Genomic DNA, 26282 nt, shown 5'->3' with positions numbered 1-26282 from the left:
ATGAGACAGTCTTTTACTTCTGTGAGGAAAAAAGAGAGATAGAGAGAGAGAGAGGGGGAGAGAGCGAGAGAGAGAGAGAGAGAGAGAGAGAGAGAGAGAACAGGACAGAGAGAGAGAGAGAGAGAGAACAGGACACACAGAGAGAGAGAGAGAGAGAGAGAGAGAGAGAGAGAGAGAGAAACAGAAACAGGTGGGGGATTTGAGCGATGAGACAGTCTTTTACTTCTGTGAGGAAAAAAGAGAGGAGATAGAGAGAGAGAGCGAGAGAGAGAGACTGTTTCTCTTTCTCTTTCTGCTTTGGACCAGTACAGATGTCAGTGCTGGCGCTGCTTACCTCGCTTCCCTTCTCTGGAGCTAAGGCTTATGGGATTGCCCATGGAACACCAGGGGGGTGGGGGGACATGACAGTCACGCCCTCAATTTTAACATTTCTTTAGCCCTTTAAAAAACAAACACTGTGTGGTTGTTGGAGCTCTCCTGTTGATGGTTGGACTCTGCTCCTCTTGTGGATTCGTCCTTTTTAGTCTCTTTCTGGATGATTCAGTTGATTTGAAACTTTGTTCTACAGGTTGTTTTTCACTCTTCGGTTCCTCTTGATTGTTATTAATTTATCTCTGGAGGTATCTCTGTTAGGTAAGTTGGTGTCTGTTCTGCTATCTCACTCCCTGGCTGACTGTCTGCATGATCACCTGTTGTTAGACCTTACAGAACATGCAGTGCATGCACAGACCATTTTGACAAGCTAATTTGTAAATAGCAGAAATGTACTGGGTCTTTTAATAATGATGTATGATGTTGAAATAGTGAAGACAAAGAAACACATTTCCTCTCCTGTCCTTACCGCAGCCAGCTGAGCTGAGGGATTCTATTTAAACCTCATACAGACAGAATGTCCACAAGAGAAATCCACAGGGACATAAGGAAATATTACTGCCACCGCATTGCTCTTAGTCTCTAGAGTACCTCACCTCTGTTTCTCTCTTCTTACCTTTCACTGGATTGTTTTATTTTCTGTCTGCCTAGTGCCTACTTTACTGTATTCTACTGTATTCTCCTGTAGTTTACGGTATTATCCTGTAGTCTACTGTATTCTACTGTAGTTTACTGTATTCTACTGTAGACTACTGTATTCTACTGTAGTCTACTGTATTCTACTGTATTATCCTGTAGTCTACTGTAGGCTACTGTATTATACTGTAGTGTATTGTATTCTACTGTAGTCTACTGTATTCTACTGAATTATCCTGTAGTCTACTGTAGTCTACTGTATTCTATTGTAGTCTACTGTAGTCTACTGTAGTTTACTGTATTCTACTGTATTCTCCTGTAGTCTACTGTAGTCTACTGTATTCTCCTATATTATACTGTAGTTTACTGTATTCTACTGCATTCTACTGTAGTTTATTTTATTCTACTGTAGTCTACTGTATTCTACTGTATTCTCCTGTAGTCTATTGAAGTATACTGTATTCTACTGTAGTCTACTGTATTATCCTGTAGTCTACTGTAGTCTACTGTATTCTCCTGTAGTCTACTGTAGTCTACTGTATTCTACTGTATTCTCCTGTAGTCTACTGTAGTCTACTGTATTATCCTGTAGTCTACTGTAGTCTACTGTATTCTCCTGTAGTCTACTGTAGTCTACTGTATTCTCCTGTAGTCTACTGTAGTCTACTGTATTCTACTGCATTCTACTGTAGTTTATTGTATTCTACTGTAGTCTACTGTATTCTACTGTATTCTCCTGTAGTCTATTGAAGTCTACTGTATTCTCCTGTAGTCTACTGTAGTCTACTGTATACTACTGTAGTCTACTGTAGTCTACTGTATTCTACTGTATTCTCCTGTATTCTACTGTAGTCTACTGTATTATCCTGTAGTCTACTGTAGTCTACTGTATTCTACTGTAGTTTACTGTATTCTACTGTATTCTCCTGTAGTCTACTGTAGTCTACTGTATTCTCCTATAGTATACTGTAGTTTACTGTATTCTACTGCATTCTACTGTAGTTTATTGTATTCTACTGTAGTCTACTGTATTCTACTGTAGTCTACTGTATTCTCCTGTAGTCTACTGTAGTCTACTGTATTCTACTGTAGTTTACTGTATTCTACTGTATTCTCCTGTAGTCTACTGTAGTCTACTGTATTCTCCTATAGTATACTGTAGTTTACTGTATTCTACTGCATTCTACTGTAGTTTATTGTATTCTACTGTAGTCTACTGTATTCTACTGTATTCTCCTGTAGTCTATTGAAGTCTACTGTATTCTCCTGTAGTCTACTGTAGTCTACTGTATACTACTGTAGTCTACTGTAGTTTACTGTATTCTACTGTATTCTACTGTTGTCGTGATGTGATGTTCTCTCCCACTGAGCTGTGAGTGTTCATGTCAGACAATTGATGTGTCAGGGTCAGGTAGTAGGTGTGACACTGGGACTCTGTGACTGTCAGTGGCTTCCTCTATGTCAGGTAGTAGGTGTGACACTGGGACTCTGTGACTGTCAGTGGCTTCCTCTATGTCAGGTAGTAGGTGTGACACTGGGACTCTGTGACTGTCAGTGGCTTCCTCTATGTCAGGTAGTAGGTGTGACACTGGGACTCTGTGACTGTCAGTGGCTTCCTCTATGTCAGGTAGTAGGTGTGACACTGGGACTCTGTGACTGTCAGTGGCTTCCTCTATGTCAGGTAGTAGGTGTGACATTGGGACTCTGTGACTGTCCGTGGCTTCCTCTATGTCAGGTAGTAGGTGTGACACTGGGACTCTGTGACTGTCAGTGGCTTCCTCTATGTCAGGTAGTAGGTGTGACACTGGGACTCTGTGACTGTCAGTGGCTTCCTCTATGTCAGGCAGTAGGTGTGACACTGGGACTCTGTGACTGTCAGTGGCTTCCTCTATGTCAGGCAGTAGGTGTGACACTGGGACTCTGTGACTGTCAGTGGCTTCCTCTATGTCAGGTAGTAGGTGTGACACTGGGACTCTGTGACTGTCAGTGGCTTCCTCTATGTGTGCATAACCACACAACCACACAGTCAAGCTCCATTCAGCCTTCAGACTCAGCCCTAGTTCACTAATGACTGTCTGATGATTGATTGTCAACCTGAGCTCATTCTCTCATACTGGCGTTTGATTGTGGTTCTGACTGACTGGTTTGATCGTGGTACTGACTGACTGGTTTGATCGCGTTACTGACTGACTGGTTTGATCGTGGTTGTGACTGAATGGTTTGATTGTGGTTCTGACTGACTGGTTTGATTGTGGTTCTGACTGACTGGTTTGATCGTGGTTCTGACTGACTGGTTTGATCGTGGTTCTGACTGACTGGTTTGATCGCGTTACTGACTGACTGGTTTGATTGTGGTTCTGACTGACTGGTTTGATTGTGGTTCTGACTGACTGGTTTGATCGTGGTTCTGACTGACTGGTTTGATCGTGGTACTGACTGACTGGTTTGATCGTGGTTCTGACTGACTGGTTTGATCGCGTTACTGACTGACTGGTTTGATTGTGGTTCTGACTGACTGGTTTGATCGCGTTACTGACTGACTGGTTTGATTGTGGTTCTGACTGACTGGTTTGATTGTGGTTCTGACTGACTGGTTTGATCGTGGTTCTGACTGACTGGTTTGATCGTGGTTCTGACTGACTGGTTTGATCGTGGTACTGACTGACTGGTTTGATCGTGGTTCTGACTGACTGGTTTGATCGTGGTTCTGACTGACTGGTTTGATCGTGGTTCTGACTGACTGGTTTGATCGTGGTACTGACTGTGACTGTCAGTCTATTGAGGGTTCAAACCAAATGTCTGTTGATGTCTATCTGTGCACAACCACAGAAGGCTCCCTTTATATTCAGCTACCTAATTGACTAATTGTGGATGATTGACTGTCAACCTGTGTGTGTGTGTCATGATCTGGTACTGTACACACAACTATGTCTTACTATAGTTGTGAGGACTTTTTGGGGACCAACAATTGATTCCCATTCAAAATCCTCTTTTCACTAACCCCTTAGCTTTACCTTAACCTTAACCTTAACATTAACCCCTAACACTAACACTGACTCCTAACCCTAAACCTAACCCCTAACCCTATTTCTAATCCTAACCCTAACCCCTAACCCTATTTCTAATCCTAACCCTAAACTTAACCCCTAAAACTAAAATAGTATTTTTACAAGTGAGGACTGGCAAAATGTCCTCACTTCTCTGAATTGTAGTTGGTTTACTATTCTTATGAGGATGTCTGGTACTCAGTATGGTAAAATGTGTACACCAGGAGTAGGTGACCCTGTTCCTGGAGTGCCACAGGTACTCTAGGACCAGGGTAGCCTTCCCATGGTCTACACACACACACCTGTACACAGCCCTGATTGTGTGATTGATGGGGTGGGTGGCTGTAAGGAGAGAGAGAGAGAGAGAGAGAGAGAGAGAGAGAGAGAGAGAGAGAGAGAGAGAGAGAGAGAGAGAGAGAGAGAGAGAGAGAGAGAGAGAGAGAGAGAGAGAGAGAGAGAGAGAGAGAGAGAGAGAGAGAGAGAGAGAGAGAGAGAGAGAGAGAGAGAGAGAGAGAGAGAGAGAGAGAGAGAGAGAGAGAGAGAGAGAGAGAGAGAGAGAGAGAGAGAGAGAGAGAGAGAGAGAGAGAGAGAGAGAGAGAGAGAGGAGAGAGAGAGAGAGAGAGAGAGAGAGAGAGAGAGAGAGAGAGAGAAGAGAGAGAGAGAGAGAGAGAGAGAGAGAGAGAGAGAGAGAGAGAGAGAGAGAGAGAGAGAGAGAGAGACGGATTCCTTCCATTCTCTGCTTGCTATTGATTTGTTCAGCTCAGAACAGCATGTCAAGACTATAGCCACCTGAGGTGAACTGACCTGATTATTGTATCAGGGTTTGGTATGTATCCTTCCCTGGAACTGTCTTAGTAGGCCACTATAACATCTGCCATGCGGAGAATGCGGTCAGAATCACGGAATCAAGACATTAAAACGGAATTCAAAAATACTCACAAATGTATTGAACTTATTAGTAGGAAATAAAATAAATGTTTTGGATTTATTAGAAAATGGATTGATATGCCCAAAATTATCATAAGACATGGTAAAAATGCATCAGTGATTCGTATTTTTCTTCAACTCTCTGAAGAGGTCACGCAGGACTGCCCTTGTCTGTGTGTCCATGTTTGTCATTACTTTCTGTGTAGCCGTTAGCGATGATGCTAATAATGATAACTGTCTTCTGGTAGATGGAAAGGCTTTCCCAAAAACCTTCTTAATTAAATGTTAACTACAAAGTAGCCTGTGCTTACCTGGCAGAATTATATCATGATTATTAGCATCGATACAGTTGCCATTTGTTTAGCAAACTCTGCAATCACGTGTGTGCTACAGAAACACAGCTAAACAAACAAGTCTCTTGCTGATGCAGCAGTTGAATTAAAGTGTATCTACACCGAAAAATGAAAATGTCTTATCTTTTTCCAAGACCTCAAAAGTGGTCTCCTGATGTGATTTAAGCATTTTTGTGGAATTTAAACAATGTTGTTGTTTTTTAATTTAAAAAAGTATGATTTTGAGAGGAAAAACAGGGAAGAAACCGAAACCTGGAAAAACAAAAAGGAGAGAATTTGATAGGGCCGTATAGAATTAGGGTTGGTGAGTGCTTGAGCCTGATAACACTGGGGTTTAAAAGGAAATTCTTTATCTGATCATAGCATGTCAATCTGATGTGGACGCAGATCTGATCCCACAATGCTGTCACGCCCTGGCTCTGGGGACTCTAATATGTTGAGCCAGGGTGTGTATATCAATCAATTTTATTTTATATAGCCCTTCTTACATCAGCTAATATCTCGAAGTGCTGTACAGAAACCCAGCCTAAAACCCCAAACAGCTAGTAATGCAGGTGTAGAAGCACGGTGGCTAGGAAAAACTCCCTAGAAAGGCGAAAACCTAGGAAGAAACCTAGAGAGGAACCAGGCTATGAGGGGTGGCCAGTCCTCTTCTGGCTGTGCCGGGTGAAGATTATAACAGAACCATGCCAAGATGTTCAAAAATGTTCATAAGTGACAAGCATGGTCAAATAATAATCAGGAATAAATCTCAGTTGGCTTTTCATAGCCGATCATTAAGAGTTGAAAACAGCAGGTCTGGGACAGGTAGGGGTTCCATAACCGCAGGCAGAACAGTTGAAACTGGAATAGCAGCAAGGCCAGGCGGACTGGGGACAGCAAGGAGTCACCACGGCCGGTAGTCCCGACGTATGGTCCTAGGGCTCAGGTCTCTCAGTTGGCTTTTCATAGCCGATCATTAGGAGTTGAAAACAGCAGGTCTGGGACAGGTAGGGGTTTCGTAACCGCAGGCAGAACAGTTGAAACTGGAATAGCAGCAAGGCCAGGCGGACTGGGGACAGCAAGGTGTCATCATGCCCGGTAGTCCTGACGTATGGTCCTAGGGCTCAGGTTCTCAGAGAGAAAGAGAGAACGAGAGAATTAGAGAGAGCATACTTAAATTCACACAGGACACTGGATAAGACAGGAGAAGTACTCCAGGTATAACCAACTAACCCCAGCCCCCGACACATAAACTACTGCAGCATAAATACTGGAGGCTGAGACAGGAGCGGTCCGGAGACACTGTGGCCCCATCCGGAGAAACCCCGGACAGGGCCAAACAGGAAGGATATAACCCCACCCACTCTGCCAAAGCACAGCCCCCCGCACCACTAGAGGGATATCCTCAACCACCAACTTACAATCCTGAGACAAGGCCGAGTATAGCCCACAGAGGTCTCCACCACAGCACAAACCAAGGGGGGGCGCCAACCCAGACAGGAAGATCACGTCAGTAACTCAACCCACTCAAGTGACGCACCCTCCCAGGGACGGCATGAAAGAGCACCAGCAAGCCAGTGACTCAGCCCCCTGCAACAGGGCTAGAGGCAGAGAACCCCAGTGGAGAGGGGAACCGCCTGGCAGAGACAGCAAGGGCTGTTCGTTGCTCCAGAGCCTTTCCGTTCACCTTCACACTCCTGGGCCAGACTACACTCAATCATATGACCTACTGAAGAGATAAGTCTTCAGTAAAGACTTAAAGGTTGAGACCGAGTCTGCGTCTCTCACATGGGTAGGCAGACTGTTCCATAAAAATGGAGATCTATAGGAGAAAGCCCTGCCTCCCGCTGTTTGCTTAGAAATTCTAGGGACAATTAGGAGGCCTGCGTCTTGTGACCGTAGCGTACGTATTGGTATGTACGGCAGGACCAACTCGGAAAGATAGGTAGGAGCAAGCCCATGTAACGCTTTATAGGTTAACAGTAAAACCTTGAAATCAGCCCTTGCCTTAACAGGAAGCCAGTGTAGGGAAGCTAGCACTGGAGTAATATGATCAAATTTCTTGGTTCTAGTCAGGATTCTAGCAGCCGTATTTAGCACTAACTGAAGTTTATTTAGTGCTTTATCCGGGTAGCCGGAAAATAGAGCATTGCAGTAGTCTAACCTAGAAGTAACAAATGCATGGATTAATTTTTCTGCATCATTTTTGGACAGAAAATTTCTGATTTTTGCAATGTTACGTAGATGGAAAAAAGCTGTCCTTGAAACAGTCTTGATATGTTCGTCAAAAAGAGAGATCAGGGTCAAGAGTAACGCCGAGGTCCTTCACAGTTTTATTTGAGACGACTTTACAACCATCAAGATGAATTGTCAGATTTAACAGAAGATCTCTTTGTTTCTTGGGACCTAGAACAAGCATCTCTGTTTTGTCCGAGTTTAAAAGTAAAAAGTTTTCAGCCATCCACTTCCTTATGTCTGAAACACAGGCTTCTAGCGAGGGCAATTTTGGGGCTTCACCATGTTTCATTGAAATGTACAGCTGTGTGTCATCCGCATAGCAGTGAAAGTTAACATTATGTTTTCGAATAACATCCCCAAGAGGTAAAATATATAGTGAAAACAATAGTGGTCCTAAAACGGAACCTTGAGGAACACCGAAATGTACAGTTGATTTGTCGGAGGACAGACCATTCACAGAGACAAACTGATATCTTTCCGACAGGTAAGATCTAAACCAGGCCAGAACTTGTCCGTGTAGACCAATTTGGGTTTCCAGTCTCTCCAAAAGAATGTGGTGATCGATGGTGTCAAAGGCAGCACTAAGGTCTAGTAGCACGAGGACAGATGCAGAGCCTCGGTCTGACGCCATTAAAAAGGTCATTTACCACCTTCACAAGTGCAGTCTCAGTGCTATGATGGGGTCTAAAACCAGACTGAAGCATTTCGTATACATTGTTTGTCTTCAGAAAGGCAGTGAGTTGCTGCGCAACAGCTTTTTCTAAAATTTTTGAGAGGAATGGAAGATTCGATATAGGCCGATAGTTTTTTATATTTTCCGGGTCAAGGTTTGGCTTTTTCAAGAGAGGCTTTATCACTGCCACTTTTATAGTCTATGTGTGTTCTAGGTTTCACTTTCTGGTTTTGTAGATCTATGTTGGCCAGGGTGGCTCCCAATCAGAGACGGCTGTAGCTCGTTGTCTCTGATTGGGAGTCATACTTAGGTAGCCGTTTGGCACTCATTCATTGTGGTTTCTTGTTCGTATTTGGTTTGTGTATTACCATTGACTGTCACGTCATCATTTTGTTGTTTTGATCGTGTGATCATTCTATAAATAAATATGTTCGCCTTCAACGCTGTGCCTTGGTCCTCCTCTATGTATGACGATCGTGACAGAAGAAACCACCAAGACTTGACCAAGCAGCGTGTCCAGGAGCCATCGCCAGGGAGATCTCTAGCAGATCTCCTTCGCCTCCTCGACTGGGTCAAGCCGAGTGAGGAAGAGAAGGGCTTGACATTGTGGCAGAAGGGCGAAAGGCTGGCGAGGGACATGGAGACCTGGTCCACGGGTAGGAGAGACGGCCAGAAATTTTTTAGGGGGGGCTAACGCCGTGGACGACGGGCCAGCAGGAGACCGCGGCAGAGCGGCCCAGCGGATTGGCAGAGGGGGGCCGCCAGGTTACGGGGGCCACTGGTCGAAGAGGGGGTGGAAGGTGTAGAGGCACGGCGAGAGGTACTGGGGTGTGTTACCAGTCCGGTCCGGCCCATTCCAGATCCCTGCGTAGGACCAGTGGTGTGTGTCCCCAGTACGGTCCGGCCTGTTCCTGCTCCCCGCACCAAGTCAGTGGTGCGCCCGTCAGCCCGGCTCGGCCCGTTCCTGCTCCCCGCACCAAGTCAGTGGTGCGCTCGTCAGCCCGGCTCGGCCCGTTCCGGCTCCCCGCCCCAAGTCAGTGGTGCACCGTCCAGCCCGGCTCGGCCCGTTCCTGCTCCCCGCACCAAGTCAGTGGTGCGCTTCGCCAGCCCGGCTCGGCCCGTTCCTGCTCCCGCACCAAGTCAGTGGTGCGCCGACACCCCGGCTCGGCCCGCTCCTGCTCCCCACACCAAGCCAGTGGTGTGCGTCGCCAGTCCCGGCACGGCCCGTGCCTGTTCCACCGGTGGCTGGTCCGGCACCGGTCAGATGCTTCACGCCGGAGCTAGAGCAATCCGGCTCCACCAGTGTGCAGTCCAGCTCCGGCCAGCGGGGCCAGACCGGACCAGGGGTACTTTGGGGGTTGGAGAGGGAGCGGGGATCAGGCCCGGAGCCGGATCCGCCGCCTAAGCGGAGTGCCCACCCGGTCCCTCCCTGTGGTGGTTTGTGGGCGCGGTCGGAGTCCGCGCCTTTAGGGGGGTACTGTCACGCCCTGGCTCTGGGGACTCTAATATGTTGAGCCAGGGTGTGTATAGTCTATGTGTGTTCTAGGTTTCACTTTCTGGTTTTGTAGATCTATGTTGGCCAGGGTGGCTCCCAATCAGAGACGGCTGTAGCTCGTTGTCTCTGATTGGGAGTCATACTTAGGTAGCCGTTTGGCACTCATTCATTGTGGTTTCTTGTTCGTATTTGGTTTGTGTATTACCATTGACTGTCACGTCATCGTTTTGTTGTTTTGATCGTGTGATCATTCTATAATTAATATGTTCGCCTTCAACGCTGCGCCTTGGTCCTCCTCTATGTATGACGATCGTGACAAATGCATTGTGATACAAGATGTGAAATGGTTAAGGCATCCGCATGCTTCCAATCCGAAACAGTTCAGGACAGTCCGTGCACGACATTTTGTGACGTTTTAGTTTTTTGGGCTGTTCGTGCACACAACATTTTTTCTCGAGGCAAGCTGAAGTCGATAGCCAAAGTCTACGGCCCTTCGTTGGTGATTGGTCAACAGTAAGGATTGTTCAATGGAGTGTTTGATGTCATTCAACGAGAGACAAATCATTTTGATGCACATTTTGTCACTTGTCAAATACTACACCAAACATCTTAGTTAGATGTAAAATTGCGCGACTAAGATGTAAAAAATTAAATAAAAAGGAACAAAACAAAATAACAATAACGACTATATACAGGGGGTACCGGTGCCGAGTCAATGTGCGGGGGTACAGGTTAGTCGAGGTAATTTGTACATGTAGGTAGGGGTGAAGTGACTATGCATAGATAATAAACAGCCTGGTATAGAGGTCCTGGATGGTAGGAAGCTTGGCCCTAGTGATGTACTAGGCCGTATGCACTACCCTCTGTAGCGCCTTGCGGTCGGATGCCGAGCAGTTGCCATACCAGGCGGTGATGCAGCCTGTCAGGATGCTCTCAATGGTGCGGCTGTATAACTTTTTGAGGATCTGGGGACCCATGCCAAATCTTTTCAGTCTCCTGAGGTGGAAAAGGTGTTGTCGTACCCTCTTCACGACTGTCTAGGTGTGTTTGGACCATGATAGTTTGTTGGTGATGTGGACACCAGGGAACTTGAAACTCTCTACCCGCTCAACTACAGCCCAGTCGATGTGAATGGGGGTGTGTACAGCCCTCCTTTTCCTGTAGTCCACGATCAGCTCCTTTGTCTTGCTCACGTTGAGGGAGAGGTTGTTGTCCTGGCACCACACTGCCAGGTCTCTGACATCCTCCCTATAGGCTGTCTCATCGTTGTCGGTGGTCAGGCCGACCACTGTTTTGTTGTCAGCAAACGTAATGATGGTGTTGGAGTCGTGCTTGGCCACGCAGTCGTGGGTGAACAGGGAGTACAGGATGGGACTAAGCACTCACCCCTGAGGGGCCCCTGTGTTGAGGATCAGCGTGATGTGTTGTTGCCTACCCTTACCATCTTGGGGCGGCCCGTCAAGAAGTCCAGGATCCAGTTGCAGAGGGAGGTATTTAGTCCCAGGGTCCTTAGCTTAGTGATTAGCTTTGACGGCACTATGGTGTTGAATGCTGAGCTGTCGTCAATGAATAGCATTCTCACATAGGTGTTCCTTTTGTCCAGGTGGGAAAGGGCAGTGTGGAGTGCAATAGAGATTGCATCATCTGTGGATCTGTTGGGGCGTTATGCAAATTGGAGTGGGTCTTGGATTTCCGGGATGATGGTGTTGATGTTTGGCATTACCAGCCTTTCAAAGCACTTCATGGCTACCGACGTGAGTGCTACGGGGCGGTAGTCATTTAGGCAGGTTACCTTCGCGGTGGTCTGCTTGAAACGTAGGTATTACAGATTCAGACAGGGAGAGGTTGAAAATGTCAGTGAAGACACTTGACTCTTTTTTTCTTGTTTTTTCAAGCAAAGGTCTTTTAAAGGAGTATGCGAGCACACTCGTTCGGTTCACCTAGCCGAGTTCGGCTAGGCACCAGCCGAACCGAAGCATGCAGAAGGCTTTAAGGAGGAGAGATGCAGTTGAAGGCGATGGTTAAAAAAAATGCACTACCTTCTCTGACCCACAGGAGGCTTCTCTCTTCTCTCTCAGCTACCAGCTAGCCGTCAAAAAGTCTTGCTTCCTTTCACTGTTTTTAATCCTGGGAAAGAGAGTTTGAGGTTGGCCTTCTCGTTTGTTTTCCTCTCCTAATGGGAGAGCAGGATGACATCCTCCTGAATGGAACAGGGGGCTACATCGGACCAGAAAGATGATTGGACGTCTCTGGAATGACAAAGACAAGATAAACCAATTAGCATTGCGCTCGTCCCGTTAGCAGGCGGTGGCAGGCTGCCAAATAACAGAACAGATTACTCAGGGCACAGTATTGAAACTGTCAGGGAGGAAGAGGGGAGGAGAGGTGAGGAGGAGCGTAGAGGAGGGGTGGGGAGGGGACAGGGATGTAAGGATGAAGGTGGGGTGGAACGGGTGTATAGTAGGGTGGAGGGGAGGCCCACTTATTTGATTTGTTTGGTAGAGTGATTACATACACACTACAACCCCCCCTTATCCACCCTACTATACCCTCTATTGAATGTCCCCTCTATTGAATGAAGCCAATGAAGCTCTCTGCCTGCTACTCCCCAGCTCTCATAACTAAAGTGACTTTAACTGGAAATACTTTACTTTGCAATGTAATCCGTTTAATATCACAAACATAGTCTTGTGGCTGCAGACGTGGTTGTGCTTAGCTTACTGTCTGGCACACACATACACAAACAATGCATGCATACACGCATGGACAAAGTGTGTGTGTGTGTGTGTGTGTGTGTGTATCCGTGTACTCGTGCAATTGCCGTTTTTATTGCAGTGTGTGCGTGGATGCGGGCCTGCAGGCATGTGTGCTTCTGTTCGTGAGTGTGTGTGATGTATATGATCATGTCTTAACTGGACAGAAACACTGGGGAGTAGATAAATGAATTATTGTGAGAGAATAGGGCTATTGGAGTCTCTGACACTCTGTCCCACACTGACCCACTCTGTCCCACTCTGTCCCACACTGACCCACACTGACCCACTCTGACCCACACTGACCCACTCTGTCCCACTCTGTCCCACACTGACCCACTCTGTCCCACTCTGTCCCACACTGACCCACTCTGTTCCACTCTGTCCCACTCTGACCTGCACTGTCCCACTCTGTCCCACACTGACCCACTCTGTCCCACACTGACCCACTCTGTCCCACACTGACCCACTCTGTCCCACACTGACCCACTCTGTCCCAATCTGTCCCACACTGACCCACTCTGTCCCACTCTGTCCCACACTGACCCACTCTGTCCCACTCTGTCCCACACTGACCCACTCTGTCCCACACTGACCCACTCTGTCCCACACTGACCCACACTGACCCACTCTGTCCCAATCTGTCCCACACAGACCCACTCTGTCCCACACTGACCCACACTGACCCACTCTGTCCCAATCTGTCCCACACAGACCCACTCTGTCCCACACTGACCCACTCTGTCCCACTCTGTCCCACACTGACCCACTCTGTCCCACTCTGTCCCACACTGACCCACTCTGTCCCACTCTGTCCCACACTGACCCACTCTCTCCCACTCTGACCCACACTGACCCACACTGACCCACACTGACCCACTCTGTCCCACACTGACCCACACTGACCCACTCTGTCCCACACTGTCCCACTCTGTCCCACACTGACCCACTCTATCCCACTCTGTCCCACATTGACCCACTCTTTCCCACACTGATCCACACTGTCCCACACTTTCCCACTCTGTCCCACACTGACCCACTCTATCCCACTCTGTCCCACATTGACCCACTCTTTCCCACTCTGTCCCACACTGACCCACACTGTCCCACTCTGTCCCATACTGACCCACACTGTTCCACTCTGTCCAACGCTGTCCCACTCTGTCTCAATCTGTCCCACACTGACCCACACTGTCCCACACTGTCCCACACTATCCCACTCTGTCTCACTCTGTCCCACACTGACCCACACGGTCCCACTCTGTCCCACATTGACCCACATTGTCCCACACTGTCCCACTCTGTCCCACACTGTCCCACTCTGTCCCACTCTGTCCCACATTGTCCCACACTATCCCACACTGTCACAGAATGTTTTTGATAACAAAATATATATATATTTTCAGTTTTAAATTAAATATCCTTGGAATGTTCTCCTCATATTGTACTCCTGAGTGGCGCAGTGGTCTAAGGCACTGCATCGCAGTGCTAACTCTCCCACTAGAGATCCTGTTTCGAATCCAGGCTCTGTCGCAGTCGGCCACGACCGGGAGACTCATGGGCGGCGCACAATTGGCCCAGCGTCATCCAGGGTAGGGGAGGGAATGGCCGGCAGGAATGTAGCTCAGTTGATAGAGCATGGCGTTTGCAACGCCAGGGTTGTGGGTTTGATTCCCACGGGGGGCCAGTATAAAAAATAAAAAAATAAAAAAATATGTATTCACTAACTGTAAGTCGCTCTGGATAAGAGCGTCTGCTAAATGACTAAAATGAAAATGTTGTGCACAACATCTGTAAAAACCACCACAGAACATTCCCCAAAAGTTCTCATTAGTTTTCCAGGTAATATAATAACACAATGTACCAGTAATGTTTTCCCAGTAAACCAAAATTGGATCTGTGAAAGTTCCCAGAACATTCACTAGGTTTCCAAAATACAAAACTGTCCAGTTGTGCAGATGATTATACAATGTTTCTTTTAGGAAGTATTCTGGGAACTTTTAAAGAACAGTGTTCTGAGAACGTTCTTGTAACATCAGATGAATGTTTTTTGCACCCTAAAAGAAACATTGTAAAATCATCCGCACAACTGGACAGTTTCTGTGTTTTGGGGACATTTGCTGCAACCTAACGAATGTTCTGGATACTTTCACAGAACCAATTTTGTTTTGTTGGGTTCTAGGCTCATAAGATTGTAATTTCTTCTCTCTTTTGCTCTCTCTCTCTCTCTCTCTCTCTCTCTCTCTCTCTCTCTCTCTGTAATTCTTTCTTTCACTCTGGTCTGTCTTGTCACTGAAATCTCAAATGCCACTGTCATTACAGGAAGCTTCTTCCTCTCTCTCTTTCTTCCCATCTCTCTCTCTCTCTCTCTCTCTCTCTCTCTCTCTCTCTCTCTCTCTCTCTGTAAACCAGCTCCATCCTATCTGTCATTCCTCCCATTTGGATTCAAGCCTGCTGCTAATGGTGGTATTTATTTTCTGTCACTTTCCTTTTGACACACACAACACAGCAGCACACTCATTATACAAACACACACACACACACACACACACACACACACACACACACACACACACACACATTTGTTTTACTATCCTTGTGGGGACCAAACAATTGATTCCCATTCAGAATCCTATTTTCACTAACCTTAACCCCGTCAATATGTGATTATTTGAATCGGCAAAAACAAAAACGTGCACCTTATTTTCTCGATGATGGCACCATAGTCTAGGACCGATTAGGAACATCGACTGAATAATCTGCTTTCTACTATTTAGCGAGAGGCAGGACCTATTTCTATAGAAGAAGCCCATTTTTATTCTCAGCTTCTTAGCTAACTCATCAATATGCTTTTTAAAAGACAGCCTTTCATCTATCCCGATGCCCAGATAATTGTAAGCAGGGACACGATCAATATGGACAACATCCAAAGTACAAACTGTATGCATAAATCATCAGAGTTATTTTTATGCGCTCTAGAGAACAACAAATACTTAGTTTCACCTGCATTCAATACTAATTTCAGGTCAATAAAGGTTTTCTGTAGTACAGTGAAGGCAGACTGTAGTTCAGATAGAGCGTAGTCAACCGTGCGGGCAATAGCATACACAACAGTATCGTTGGTATTCAAGTGCAGGTTGCAATTTTTTTGAAGACAAGTTGATGTTGTTAATGTAAACAGTAAAAAGTACAGGACCCAGAATCTACAGTTGCGGGACACCTTTCGTAATATCCAGGAAACCTGATTTAACACCATCAGTAGATATTTCTAATTCAGAGGCTTTCCTCAATTGGCCTAGACCAGGCTGCATGTAACTGGTTTAAACATTACTTGACAGATAATTTAATTTAATTTTACTTTTTTTTTCAGACGCTCTTATCCAGAGCGACTTACATTATCTTTTTATTTTATTTTTCATACTGGCCCCCCATGGGAATTGAACCCACAACCCTGGCGTTGCAAACGCCATGCTCTACATCCCTGCCGGCCATTCCCTCCCCTACCCTGGACGACACTGGGCCAATTGTGCGCCGCCCCATGGGTCTCCCGAGTGGCGCAGTGGTCTAAGGCACTGCATCGCAGTGCTAGCTGTGCCACTAGAGATCCTGGTTCGAATCCAGGCTCTGTCGTAGCCGGCCACGACCGGGAGACCCATGGGGCGGCGCACAATTGGCCCAGCGTCGTCCAGGGTAGGGGAGGGAATGGCCGGCAGGGATGTTTAAACCAGTTACATGCAGCCTGGTCTAGGCCAATTGAGGAAAGCCTCTGAATTAGAAGTGAGAGATCAACAGTATCGGAAGCCTTTGACAGGTCAATGAAGAGGGCAGCACAATGTTGCCTTTTATCCATAATAGTTAACCACATATGACCTGGTCTAAAACCCAACTGCCAGCAAGAATGGATCAAGCATATCAGCCCCAGTGGATTTTATTTACATCAATCTTAAGCAAGGCATCTAGCACATCACAGTTGTTGAAATGAAAACAAAGATCGATTGAATGCCCAGGATCAATTACTGTAAACCACTGTTTCTCTCAAATAAAAGGCCTGCCGAGTTAAAATGATGATTAAAAGCATCACTTATGCCATTCTTCTCAGTTATGATGCCAGAGTCAGACAGAACTTGCTTAGGCAGGGAAGAAGAGGAATTCAGTGAATTTACTGTTTTCCAAAATGTAGAAGGATCACCAGCAGAGTCAGCGATAGAGCTTAAAAAGTAGGTTGATTTAGCTTTCTGAATCGAGATAGTACATCTGTTTCTCAATTGTCTGAACGATTGCCAGTCCACTACAGAGTCAGTTGTCCTTGCTTTGGAGCCAGGCGTGATTTCTCATCTGAATGAGCTCCGAAGAAAACCAAGGGTTAGATCTATTTTTGAGTCTGAATTGTTTGAAAACCAAGGGTTAGATCTATCTTTGACTCTGAATTGTTTGAAAGGGACATGTTTATCTGCCAGAGGAATAAATATGAAGGAGACATGTTCTAGAACTCAGAGTCAGAAATATAGGAAACAGTGACTAAATCAAAGTAGAACATGTCATGTAAAAACTCTTGAGGAGAAAACATTCTCTTCTTAATTAAACGAGGATTAGTATTTTGCTGTTTCACATCTCTAATACATACTATGGGACAATGATCACTGAGATCATATGCAAATACTCCACTAGATAAATATGTATGGGGGTTATTAGTAAGAATTAGGAGGTGACAGGGTTTTCACATTTAGCTGTGTAGGTTTTGAGATCAATTGAGTCAGATTAAAATCAATGCATATACTCTTAAATTGATCTGAGGCCAGGTATAGCCAATCCAGATTAAAATCCCCTAAAATGACCGACTCCAAGGACAGAAAAGGTGTTAAACACTCAGGTATAGCACCAATAGCATCGCCATGGCAGCAGGGGGGCGGTAAATCCCTCAGATATAGCACCAATAGCATCGCCATGGCAGCAGGTAGGCGGTAAATCCCTCAGATATAGCACCGATAGCATCGCCATGGCAGCAGGTAGGCGGTAAATCCCTCAGATATAGCACCAATAGCATCGCCATGGCAGCAGGTAGGCGGTAAATCACAGCAACAAATAAATGTGTTTTCTGGTTTATGGACAGATCTACAACCAAATCAAATAACATTTTAATTGTCACAGACTTCGTAAAGAACAGGTGTAGACTAACAATGAAATGCTTACTTCCCAACAATGCAGAATACAAAAAAATATATACTAATTATAAAAAATACTAATAATAACACGAGGAATAAATACACAATGAGCGGTGATAGCTTGGCTATATACAAGGAGTACCCGTACAGAGTCAATGTGCAGGTTACTAGGTAACTGAGGTAGATATGAACATATAGGTAGGAGTAAAGTGACCCGGCAACAAGATAGATAATAGACAGTAGCAGCAGCGTATGTGATGAGTGTGGAAGTGTGGAAGTGTGTGTGTGGCGAATGTGTGCCTGTGTGTACGTGTTATGTATGTGTGTGTGTGTGTCTGTGTGTGTGTGTGTGTGTGTGTATGTGTTGGAGTGTCAGTGTAAATGTGTGAGTATGTGGGTAATGTCCACAGTGTGTATGCATAGAGTCAAAAAAAGTTACTGCAAAAAGGGTCAATGGAGACAATTTTTCGGGCCTTCCTCTGACACCGCCTGGTATAGAGGTCCTGGATGGCAGGGAGTTTGACCCCAGTGATGTACTGGGCCGTATGCACTATCATCTGTAGTGCCTTGCGGTCGGATGCCAAACATTTGCCATACCAAGCGGTGATGCAGCCAGTAAAGATGCTTTTAATGGTGCAGCTGTAGAAGTTTTTGAGGATCTGAGGGGCCCATGCCAAATCTTTTCAGTCTCCTGAGGGGAAAGAGGCGCTGTCGTGCACTCTTCACGACTGTGTTGGTGTGTTTGGACAAAAATAGGTCCTTAGCGACGTGGACACAGAGGAACTTGAAGCTCACAGCCCCGTCGATGTGAATGGGGGTGTGTTCGGCCCTCCGTTTCCTGTAGTCCACGATCAGCTCATTTGTCTTGCTGACGTTGAGGGAGAGGTTGTTGTCCTGGCACCCCACTGCCAGGTCTCTGACCTCCTCCCTATAGACTGTCTCATCGTCATTGATGATCAGGCCCACAACCGTCGTGTCATCGGCAAACTTGATGATGGTGTTTGAGTCGTGCACGGCCACGCAGTCGTGGGTGAACAGGGAGTACAGAAGGGGACTAAGCACACACCCCTGAGGGGCCCTCGTGTTGAGGGTCAGCGTGGCGGATGTGTTGTTACCTACCCTCACCACCTGGAAGCGTCCCGTCAGGAAGTCCAGGATCCAGTTGCAGAGGGAGGTGTTCAGTCCAGGGACCTTAGCTTAGTGAGGAGCTTTGAGGGCACTATGGTGTTGAATGCTGAGCTGTAGTATATGAACAGGAGTAAAAATGTGATTTGACATATATGGCCACTCCTCCCCTTTCGGTAATCTGTCACATCTAAATACATAATAATTTTTTACGTCGAAGTCTTTATCAAGACATAACCATTTAACCATGTTTCTGAATGTCAGGACATGAGTCCTGTACCCAAATGTCAAGTGTGTCCATTGTATTAATCATACTTGTCACATTTAGGTGCATTAGCCCAAGCCCCCTACGAGATTTAAAGTCAGAGGGGGTGTTCGGCTCATTGCCATAGGGTCATCTTCAACTATTTGTTGAGTGAGCTGAGACTTGGCCGACCACGTGAGAGCAGACTGATGCAGGGGCTGGGACGAAACTGGGAGAGCAGTGTTGGCAGAGCTCAGTCCACCCGGACGAAGTGCCTGCCAAAATTATGCGGTGAATGTGCATTGATTGGTTGAAATTGCGAGCCGTCTTTTTGTACTGCGGTGATGGGTCAGTTGCATGCAATAATATTGCGATGGTTTGACTATTTTATGTGGAAGTAGTGCAGTGATTGGTCAAATTTGCAAGCTCTCACATATAATGTAGGAAATTGTGATTTTGCTAAAAAATTATACAATCGCGGAATCCTGGAGGGTCTGGCTTTCAGTTGATAACTGTCTCCTGGAGGGCTTTCAGCTGATAACTGTCTCCCGGAGGACCTGGCTTTCAGCTGATAACTGTCTCCTGGAGGTCCTGGCTTTCAGCTGATAACTGTCTCCTGGAGGGCTTTCGGCTGATAACTGTCTCCCGGAGGACCTGGCTTTCAGTTGATAACTGTCTCCTGGAGGGCTTTCAGCTAATAACTGTCTACTGGAGGGCTTTCAGCTGATAACTGTCTCGTGGAGGGCTTGGCTTTCAGCTAATAACTGTCTCCTGGAGGGCTTTCAGCTAATAACTGTCTCCTGGAGGGCAAAAGCTGATAACTGTCTCCTGGAGGGCTTTCAGCTGATAACTGTCTCCTGGAGGGCTTTCAGCTGATAACTGTCTCCTGGAGGGCTTTCAGTTGATAACTGTCTCCTGGAGGGCTTTCAGCTGATAACTTTCTCCTGGAGGGCTTTCAGCTGATAACTGTCTACTGGAGGGCTTTCAGCTGATAACTGTCTCCTGGAGGGCTTTCAGCTGATAACTGTCTCCTGGAGGGCTTTCAGCTGATAACTGTCTCCTGGAGGGCTTTCAGCTGATAACTGTCTCCTGGAGGGCTTTCAGCTGATAACTGTCTCCTGGAGGGCATTCAGCTGATAACTGTCTCCTGGAGGGCTTTCAGCTGATAACTGTCTCCTGGAGGGCTTTCAGCTGATAACTGTCTCCTGGAGGGCTTTCAGCTAATAACTGTCTTCTGGAGGGTTTTCAGCTGATAACTGTCTCCTGGAGGGCTTTCAGCTGATAACCTTCTCCTGGAGGGCTTTCAGCTGATAACTGTCTCATGGAGGGCTTTCAGCTGATAACTGTCTCTTGGAGGGCTTTCAGCTGATAACTGTCTCCTGGAGGGCTTTCAGCTGATAACTGTCTCCTGGAGGGCTTTCAGCTGATAACTGTCTCCTGGAGGGCTTTCAGCTGATAACTGTCTCCTGGAGGGCTTTCAGCTGATAACTGTCTCCTGGAGGGCTTTCAGCTGATAACTGTCTCCTGGAGGGTTTTCAGCTGATAACTGTCTCCTGGAGGGCTTTCAGCTGATAACTGTCTCCTGGAGGGCTTTCAGCTAATAACTGTCTTCTGGAGGGCTTTCAGCTGATAACTGTCTCCTGGAGGGCTTTCAGCTGATAACTGTCTCCTGGAGGGCTTTCAGCTGATAACTGTCTCCTGGAGGGCTTTCAGCTGATAACTGTCTCTTGGAGGGCTTTCAGCTGATAACTGTCTCCTGGAGGGCTTTCAGCTGATAACTGTCTCCTGGAGGGCTTTCAGCTGATAACTGTCTCCTGGAGGGCTTTCAGCTGATAACTGTCTCCTGGAGGGCTTTCAGCTGATAACTGTCTCCTGGAGGGCTTTCAGCTGATAACTGTCTGTTGTACTTTCTATTGTATCCCTCCTTCCTCTCTCTCTCATTCTGCTAGTCTAGTATTATTTGTCTCTCATCCTGCTAGTCTTATTTGTCTTTCACTCAATTGCTATGTCCTCTCATTTACTCTCTAATTTCTTCCCTCTCTCCCTTACTCTCTCTCTGTCGCTCTCTGTTTCTCTCTCTCTGTTTCTCCCCCTCTCTGTCTCTCTCTCTGTGTTTCTCTCTCTCTCTGTCTCTCTCTGTTTCTTTCTCTCTGTTTCTCCCTCCCTCTGTTTCTCTCTCTCTGTTTCTCCCCCTCTCTGTCTCTCTCTCTCTGTTTCTCTCTCTCTCTGTCTCTCTCTCTCGGTCACTCTCTGTTTCTCCCTCTCTCTGTCTCTCACTCTCTGTTTCTCCATCTCTCTGTCTCTCTCTGTTTCTCCATCTCTCTTTCTCTCTCTCTCTCTCTCTCTCGCTCTCTCTCTCTCGTTAATGGCAGCAGTGACAGCAGGAGTCACTGAACTCGTCCTCCCACCACAGCTGTGCTGTGATCCCATCTTCCTCCTCTCCTCCTCCTCTCCTCCTCCGCTTCTCGTTCTTTAGCTAGCTGAAGCTCTGTCTCTCGGCCACGGGGACCTGGCACTGTGTTGCCATGGCATCAAGAGGAGTGTTCATCCCTGATATATTTATGTTTAGAGACGACACATTGTTGGCGTCCCTCAGTCTCTACCGTGCTGTTACCAGGGGTGTCAAACTCATTTCACGGCGTGTCTGCTGGATTTTGTTTTTTTCCTTTCAATTAAGAGCTAGACAACCAGGTGAGGAGAGTCCCTTATTAATTTGTGACCTTAATTCATCAATCAAGTACAAGAGTGGAGCGAAAACCCACAGACACTTCTGTGGAATGAGTTTGACACAGGTGCATTAGATAGACCTGTCTGTGTGTCTGCTGGCCTCAGGAAAAGACACAATCATCACTCTCTTTTTCTCTCTCGCTCACTCACATTCTCTCTCTCTATCTCTCTCTCTCTCTCTCTCTCTCTCTCTCTCTCTCTCTCTCTCTCTCTCTCTCTCTCTCTCTCTCTCTCTCTCTCTCTCTCTCTCTCTCTCTCTTCCCCTGACATTCAGTCCCTCTCACTTTGTCTTCTGTCTCTTGGCGGTTTAGCAACTGTTGTATGTCAGACCTTGAGTTAGCTCTGCTCTGCACCTGTGCTGAATCAGATTGGTTTGATTTGAGTTCTTCACAAAATATGCCCATTTCATTGGAATACCATGGATGATTACTCTCAATGAGAAGGATTTCGTTTTTTAGCTTTCACTAAATTAGAGAGGCCTATTTGGCCATGAAAACTGATTAATAGAAGTATTTGGCCATGAAAACTGATTAATATAAGTATTTGGCCATGAAAACTGATTAATAGAAGTATTTGGCCATGAAAACTGATTAATGTAAGTATTTGGCAATGAAAACTGATTGATAGAAGTGTTTGGCAATGAAAACTGATTGATAGAAGTATTTGGCCATGAAAACTGATTAATATAAGTATTTGGCCATGAAAACTGCACAAAATAAGTATTTGGCCATGAAAACTGATTAATATAAGTATTTGGCCATGAAAACTGATTAATATAAGTATTTGGCCATGAAAACTGCACAAAATAAGTATTTGGCCATGAAAACTGATTGATATAAGGATTTGGCCGTGAAAACTGATTAATATAAGTATTTGGCCATGAAAACTGAACAAAATAGGTATTTGGCCATGAAAACTGATTAATGTAAGTATTTGGCCATGAAAACTGATTGATAGAAGAATTTGGCCATGGAAACTGAGAAAAATAAGTATTTGGCCATGAAAACTGATTGATAGAAGTATTTGGCCATGAAAACTGATGGATAGAATTGATTGATAGAATGTATTAGATTATTACAAGTAGTAGGCTGCTCCAGCCAGAGACAACATTACAGACATTAAACATTATGGAGGATGAAAACACAATAAAGGCCAGAGGCTTATTTCCATGGTGGTCCTCCTTTAGCAGTGAGATAGTTGGTGGCAAGACTGACACTTCACACTAATTAAAAGCCATTTATAACAATTTACAACCATATCAACCATATCAACAGCACAGAGTAGTTCAAGTAGTTTGGTAAGCTGTTCCACAGAACTGCAGTAGAGTACAGGAAATCGTTTTTCCCCCATGGAGCTCTTGAATCTACAGGGAACAAAGTTAGTAGAGCTCCCGCTGGTGGAATACTACGGAGACCCTTAGGGGTCATGGTGGAGAGAAACAAATCTAATCCGTTCCTGCAGTTTAAAAAAATAATAATCTATTCCCTCAAATGTTTTATTTGTTCCCTAATTTTGTTTAATCCATTCCTTCAGTTTTTTAATCCATTCGTTCTGTTTTTTAATCCATTCCCTTTTCTAGTTATGTAGGTTATCATGACGGGCCCACTTGGCCGATAACATATTTCAGCCTAAATGTAATTCTATTTAGTAATTCTATTTAATTACATGCTTCAAATGGTGATGATCACTGGCCATTCAATAGCTTATTTCCAGTTTTAGACTTTGCATATCTCTCTGAATCATAAGGTCAAATAATAGTAACGGGCGAATAAAACATCTGAGGGAATTTATAAAATCCAAAGGGAACACACAAAAAAACAGAGGGAACAAATAATCAATCTGAGGGAACAAATAAACAATCTGAGGGAACAAATAAACAATCTGAGGGAACAAATAAACAATCTGAGGGAACAAATAAACAATCTGAGGGAACAAATAAACAATCTGAGGGAACAAATAAACAATCTGAGGGAACAAATAAACAATCTGAGGGAACGGATGTGTTTTTTTCTCTCCACAATGACCCCTAAAGGTCATGGAACATAGAATACTGATGGGTGTCATCTATATACTTAGGGACAGAGCTATGCACAATTTTGTGGGTAAACCCCAACTTAATCTGGGTGACTCTTGTTTCAACCTTGTGCCATTTCAGTTCATCAAAGTAGGAGGGGTTGTTATGAATATGAGGTGGAAGCTTCACAATAATCCTGACTAGTTTATTCTGAGGTCTGAAGCTTATTCTTGATACCTTGGGTGGAACCTCTGTACCAGGAGGCAAAAGCATAATCAAAATGACCTTGCACAAGGTCCCCTGCCAGTATTAGTAGAGTTTTTCGATCCAGAAATCTGGATTTCATAGTCAGAAACCTTGGTCAATGCAAATAGTCCGGGTAGCCATTTGATTAGCTGTTCAGGAGTCTTATGGCTTGTGGGTAGAAGCTGTTAAGAAGCCTTTTGGACCTAGACTTGGCGCTCCGGTACCGCTTACCGTGCATTAGTAGAGAGAACAGTCTATAACTAGGGTGGCTGGAGTCTTTGGCAATTTTTTGTGCCTTCCTCTGACACCGCCTGGTATAGAGGTCCTGGATGGCAGGAAGATTGGCCCCAGTGATGTACTGGGCCGTACGCACTACCCTCTGTAGCGCCTTATGGTCGGATGCCGAGCAGTTGCCATACCAGACGGTGATGCAACCAGTCAGGATGCTCTCGATGGTGCAGCTGTATAACTTTTTGAGAATCTGAGGACCCATGCCAAATCTTTTCAGTCTCCTGAGGGGGAATAGGCTTTGTCGTGCCCTCTTCACGACTGTCTTGGTGTGTTTGGACCATGATAGTTCGTTGGCGATGTGGACACCAAGGAACATAATGCTCTCGACCCCCTCCACTACAGCCCCGTCGATGAGAATGGGGGTGTGCTCGGCCCTCCTTGTCCTGTAGTCCACGATCATCTCCTTTGTCTTGATCACGTTGAGGGAGAGGTTGTTATCCTGGCACCACACTGCCAGGTCTCTGACCTCCTCCCTATAGGCTGTCTCATCGTTGTCGGTGATCAGGCCTACCACCATTGTGTCATCTGCAAACGTAATGATGGTGTTGGAGTCGTGCTTGGCCATGCAGTCATGGGTGAACAGGGAGTACAGGAGGGGACTGAGCACGCACCCCTGAGGGGCCCCCGTGTTGAGGATCAGCGTGGCAGATGTGTTGTTACCTACCCTTACCACCTGGGGGCGTCCCGTCAGGAAGACCAGAATCCAGTTGCAGAGGGAGGTGTTTAGTCCCAGGGTCCTTAGCTTAGTGAGGAGCTTTGAGGGCACTATGGTGTTGAACGCTGAGCTGTAGTCAATGAATATCATAACCCTATCATCCCTCCCCTGATTGGGGTAATCTAAGGGACAACAATACTTAGGCTTCTACTTCAAGCTTATACATACTATATACATTTTACGGACACAGTATATTTTATATTAGCTATCTTGTTAGTTTTTTTTGTTAGTTTTTTTTGGTCCCACCCAGGAACACGTTGCTACATTGAACCACTAAAGGTTCCTCCAAGAACCCCTCAGCTGACCGAAGTTGCAAAAATGAACCATTGACTAGCAATGGTTCCTTGAGGAACTCCAGGGGTTCTTTGATGATCACCAGGGTTACTCGAGTCACCACTAATTCTAAGAGTGTAGTTCACAATATCTTTGGCAGTAACCACTGTGTCCCCCACCATGACATTAAAGCCAGGGGATCTCTCTAATTTGATCTTGGATCCAAACCAGATTGATTCAGTTTTCCCCAGGTGGAGTGACAGCTTATTGTCAGATAACCATTTACTAACATTTTTTTTAAGTTCTGCACTCTGGGTTTTTTTCAACCACTGCCTTATCCGTGTGTGACAAAAGAAGTGCAGAATCATCGACATAAAGAAAAAGGTCACATGAACAGGCTGCATTCAAGTCATCGATGTACAACAGGAAGAGGAGGGGCCAAAGAACGCTCCCTTCTGGGACTCCACAGTTAATTGTTCTGGTGTTCGGACAGCGACCCATTCACATCCACCATTTGATTTACGGCCCGTGAGATAGAATCTGACCCACTCGGTGGTTAACTTGTTAAAACCCAGGGCTCATAGTTTAAAACAGTAGGATGTCATAATCTACTGTGTTTCGAAAGCCTTTTGAAGATGTGGCATGACCAATCTACAAAACTTTCCCCCGTCCACCTTTTTCCTTATCTGGTCAGTTAAGCAAGTGTCTGTGGAATGGGACTTCCTGAATCCTGACAGAAGTATTTCGCCATCACAACTAAGTAGACAATTTGAAAACATGAATAAAAAAATAATGTTGTATTAACATGTCATTGGTAGATTCAGTGTTTGCTGCAGGATGTTGTCTGGTTTTAGCACTCGCTGGTTTTGCAGCGAATGTATATCCATTCAGCAGGCAGCAGCTGAAGTTTAGTTTAGTGTGTCTCCCAAAGTGCTCTTCCTTTCTTATTCCCTGCTGGGACAGACCCCCCTGTCAGGGTGCAGCTTAACTTAAAGGCCCAGGGCAATCA

General features: G+C 45.8%; 1 protein-coding gene across 1 annotated transcript in view; it reads left to right on the top strand.

Moving 5' to 3' along the window:
* Positions 1-474: 474 nt before the first annotated feature.
* LOC123492759 overlaps positions 475-26282 on the top strand; it is a 32103-nt gene continuing 6295 nt past the window's right edge. Inside the window, exon 1 of the mRNA XM_045225935.1 lies at positions 475-633. The gene's annotated coding sequence lies outside the window, so the exon portion shown is untranslated. The remainder of the gene's footprint in view (positions 634-26282) is intronic.

This window comes from Coregonus clupeaformis, chromosome 16 (genome assembly GCF_020615455.1).
Source record: "Coregonus clupeaformis isolate EN_2021a chromosome 16, ASM2061545v1, whole genome shotgun sequence".
In the NCBI taxonomy this organism is placed as follows: domain Eukaryota; kingdom Metazoa; phylum Chordata; class Actinopteri; order Salmoniformes; family Salmonidae; genus Coregonus; species Coregonus clupeaformis.
The sequence above is the reverse complement of the archived record's forward strand: the minus strand, read 5'-3'. Positions and strand labels throughout refer to the sequence as shown.